We start from the raw sequence: 5234 nt of genomic DNA on the forward strand, positions 1-5234 counted from the left end.
GGCTAATTTTTTTTATAGTTTTAGTAGAGATGGGGTTTTGCCATGTTGGCCAGGCTAGTCTCAAACGCCTGACCTCAAGTAAGCCACCCACCTCAGTCCCCCAAAGTGTTGGGATTACAGGCATGGGCCACCGCGGCCGATGGTAATGAGCTCTTTCTCTGAGAATGACTGTTTCTTCTGAATTAAAACTACAGCATTGACTTCAGGTATTTCATAGACTTGATTCACTTAAACAATGACACAAAACTCTTTGAGTACTGAAATAATACTTAATAGGGTAGAAGTTTGTTTGAAAGATAGAACAAAAACCTGACAAACTTATTATGAGAAATGATTTGTCCATTCTAGCATAGCTCCTTTTGAAGTGTGTGATAGGAAGTTTTGGTGTTTCCCCACCCATAGTGGAAATCATGTAAATTGGAGAGGCAGGGAAAGAGCATCTGTATTGGTTTGCTAGAGCTACCATAAAAAGTACCACACACTGAGTGGCTTAAACAATCAATTTATTGTTTCACAGATCTGGAGGGTAGAGAGCTGAGATCAAGGTGTTGGCAGGGTTAGTTCCTTCCGAGGGCTGTGAGGGAGAATCTTTTCTGTGCCTGTCATGCAGTATGTTTGCTGACAACCTTGAGCATTCCCTTGGCTTCTGCTGCATGATCACACTCTCTGCTTTGTGCTCACATAGCATTCTTTCTGTATGCATGTCTCTGTATCCAAATTTCTTCTTTATATAAGGAACTCAGTCATACTGGGTTGGGGGCCCCTTCTAGTATTACCTCATCTAATAACATTTTCCTTTAAAAAATTTAATTGACACATAATAATCATACATGTCTATGGGGTACATAATGTTATGACACATATAATGTATAGTGATCAGATCAGGGTCATTCAATATCGGTCATCTCAAAGGTTTATCATTCCTTGTATTGGGAACATTCAATATCTTCTAGCTATTTGAAATTGTATATTGTTGTTTACTATAGCCATCCTACAGTACTAAGTACACTAAAACTTATTCCCATTTTTAATGGCCTTATTTCCAAATAGGAAATACCTCCATTCTGAGGTACTGGGGGATAGGACTTCAACCTATAATTTTTTGTATGTGTGAAAGGGACACAATTCAACCTGTTACAGTATCCTATCCTGGAAAGTAACTATGATATACTTCCAGAAGTTGCAGTAATCACTACTTAGCAAAAATCTAATTGCATTCCAGTTAATTCATTCCAGAAAAAATGTTCAGAAACTGATTCACTGCTAACACCAGGGGAGTCAAGTGTTTAATGACCTCCTATTGTGGGTGCTCCCCACAATTCTGTTGCCCTCCTAACACTCACAAGACTTATTTTGTGAGATTGTGTGTGGGCGTGGGTGTGTGAAAGAGAAGGGGGTTGGGGACAGGGACTTTCTGCTCCCAAGGACTTTCCATTTAGTGAAAAAGATGGATGTTGCACAAAAAGCAAATTTTAAAAAAAGGAAAAAATGCTTATCTTTCTTTACTCAGTAAGGAGGTTCATGAATATACATATTGTATGTAATTGCATTTTAAGAAGTACTACTTGTAAACTCAAGTAATCTTTATGTGTGTGAAATCATTGGGTTAAGAAAGTACGCTTCCCTGAGGCTTGGCCTACTCTTATTAACTCTAATCTAGAAGTCTGAAAGATGCTACCTAGAAAACTTTGTATACTTACGTATTTTAAGATTATACCAATGAACAATACTTTCTTTGGCCCTTATAATATACCTGATTTTCTATTTTTTCATGTTGTTTTCCATGATGTTGAAATACATTCTCCTCTCATTCAGGATTCATGAGTACTGCATCTTGTGTAAAGCCTGACAGTTCTACTAGAAGGTTGAGCTGTTTCTCTACTGATTTCACATTATTTTATTAGCTTATTTAGTAAGGAGTTATGTCCCACCAGTGATATATCTTACCACTAGACTGTGAATTTCTTTTAACCGGTCTATCTTTGGATCCATAGCGGTTAGTATCTAGCAGAGTGAAAATTAATCATTGAATAATTGGGAAAGATTAAATGCTAGGAAATAATTTAGGTTTTATTTTGATCTCAGGAATTGAGAGCTTGATCTGAATAGAAATGTTGCTATTTTAGGAAAACAAATGGGAAGGAGGACAAGGAAGAGGTGAAGGATCTAGTGCAGTAATTCTAAACTAGTATTGACAATATTAGCAAATAAAAATACAGGTCACCCAGTTTAATTTAAAATATCACATAAACAACAAATACATTTTAGTATATCTCAAATATTAAACAGGACATGCTTATATTTTGAAAATGTTGTTTATCCCTTATTTAAATTTAACTGGATGACCTGTACTTTATGTGGCAATGCTGGACCTTATCTAATTAATCCTTTTTGAATGTATAACTTTTTTGACTGTTAACTCTTTGAAATGCAAATGAAAACTCTGAAAGCCTGCATTAAAATGCTTTGCATACTATTTCAGGTAGTTGATGTTGGTAACTTTTTAAAATGTTGGATGTGTTAGGAAAGGAATAATTTCTTGGAGGTTATAAGGGTAAAAACAAATGGAAGTAAAATTATACACATACACACACACACACACACACGCCTATATGTACATACACAGACACAAATTCAGTAAACATAGTCCTACATTTCCAAAGTAGAGGTAACCTAAGAAGGAATGGAATCCAAACAATTAATTTTATAAAATAGGGTAGAAATATCAACTACAATATAGAAAGTTTTTTTTTTTTTTTTTTCTAAAAAACAAGTTGGGGTCTCACTATGTTGCCCAAGCCGGAGTACAGTGGCTATTCATAGACTTGATCATAGCTCATTGCAGCCTCAAACCCTTGGGCTAAAGTAATCCTCCTGCCTCAGCTTCACAAGTAGCACAAGCCACTGTACCCAGCGAGGATTATAGAGTTTGTTAAAGTGAGGAGAGAAGGAAAACGAAATGGGTTACAAGATTACAATGACTGAAACTGATTATCGAATATTTATATGTAAAATATCTACATATTAAATGTTGGCATGCATATAATTACATGCATAATAAAAGTATATACATAACAAAATAACTATATGCATATTAAATAACAATATATGCATATTAAATAACATATGCATATTAAAATGTAAAGGTGTATTTTTATTACAAAGAAGAATTTATCACTTAGTAACATTTTTATGCTACTTGAAGCAAGATAAATGAATAATCAATTTTATTTATTCTTAAAAAAACTAAATTGTCAACTGATCTCTTTTATAGTTCACTGCAAATAACTGCTAACATTTGGATCCTCTGAACTATTTATGCAACCATGGAATCAGCTATATTTCTTTAGTCTTCATATGTTAAACTATTAAATCAGAGAATGCCAGTGCATTCTGATCTCTTAGCATCCATTAAGATAAAAACTCTAGACTTTTATCTAAAAAGCCAAAATAGTCTGTAATATAAAAATTAAAATAGGATATTTAATATTCTTTTGTAAATAAATAGGATAATGGGTATCTAGTACTGATAATCATATAACCTATTTATATTCAAATAGATCAATTTACTACAAACCTGCTTAAAATGAACAGAATAGTGATCAAATAACACCCAAAGAAAATCTTTTTTTTTCTCAGACTCATCAAATGTTGAAATTACAGGGATCTATAACATAATATCATAGACATTGCATATCTATCTCATATAAAAGTGTAGTTCTATATCACAAAGCAACTCAAATTTTGCTAAATGCAATAAAATCCTATGAGTTAGGAAAATTTTTGCCCATCTAAAATATTTTCTTTCTTTTTATCTTTTTTTTTTTTTTGAGATGGAGTTTTACTCTTGTTGCCCAGGTTGGAGTGCAATGGAACGATCTTGGCTCACTAAAACCTCCACTTCCCAGGTTCAAGCGATTCTCCTGCCTCAGCCTCCTGAGTAGCTGGGATTACAGGCGCTCACCACCATGCCAGGCTAATTTTTGTATTTTTAGTAGAGATGGGTTTCACCATGTTGACCAGGCTGGTCTCAAACTCCTGATCTCAGGTGATCCTCCCATCTCAGCCTCCCAAAATTCTGGGATTACAGGTGTGAGGCACCATGCCCAGCCTCTAAAATATTTTCTACCTTCTGATAATTACTCCCAGCTGATTTTGGGATTTCTATTAGCAGAATTTTTTTCTTCTTGTTGTTATTTAAATAAATAGAAGACATGGTATTAACTCTCTGGAGGCTTCCTGTGGAGAACTGAGTTGATGATTGGATATTTGATCATTTCAGAATAAATATAATCCTTCCCTACTAGTTAATTGGAGAATTCTTCAATTTTCCTGAAGTAGTTACACTTTCTTAAAATTATTAGAAGTTTTAAAGTATCTACCCACTAATTAAGAAAAACATGTAGCTGGATGCAGTGGCTCAGGCCTGTAACCCCAACACTTTGGGAGGCTGAGGCGGGTGGATCACCTGAGGTCAGGAGTTTCAGACCACCCTGGCAACATGGTGAAACCCTGTCTCTATTAGAAATACAAAAATTAGCCAGGTGTGGTGGTACACACCTGTAATCCCAACTACTTGGGAGGTTGAGGCAGGAGAATTACTTGATGGGTGGCGGCGGGGGCACAGAGGTTGCAGTGAGCCAAGACTGCACCACTGCACTCGAGCCTGGGCAACAGAGCAAAACTTTGTCTCAAATAAATAAATAAATGTAGTTGAATTTTAAAAATATAATTAGGTTTTAAATGTCTGTCTTAGTGTAAAGTAAGAAAAGAAGTGGTTAATGCTGCAATATGTAGCTAAAATTTAAAATCACAAGTGGGCAGAGATTTATCTACTTTTTTTGGTAACATGGAGATCATTTATGACCTGAGTTGGCAGGTATGGTACAGTGGAGGAGACAGAATTAAAATTAGATTAGTTGGTGGTTGGACCGGGAACAGTGGCTCAGGCCTATAATCTCAGCACTCTGGCAGGCCAAGGTTGGAGGATTGCTTGAGCCCAGTTCGAGACCAGCCTGGGCAACATAGTGAGACTGCATCTCTACCAAAAAAAAAAAAAAAAAAAATTAGAAAATTAAAAATAAAATTAGATTAGTTGATGGAGTGAAGGAGAGGTGAAGAAATAGAGACAAACCTTATAGGTACCTCTTATTTAGGTCCTCCTGTCTCCACTATTACTCTTGGCAGGCTTTCTTTGCTACTGATGAGGCAGAAATAAAACTATATTGTCAGTC

Source organism: Macaca nemestrina, chromosome 4, assembly GCF_043159975.1.
Source record: "Macaca nemestrina isolate mMacNem1 chromosome 4, mMacNem.hap1, whole genome shotgun sequence".
Classification (NCBI taxonomy): Eukaryota; Metazoa; Chordata; class Mammalia; order Primates; family Cercopithecidae; genus Macaca; species Macaca nemestrina.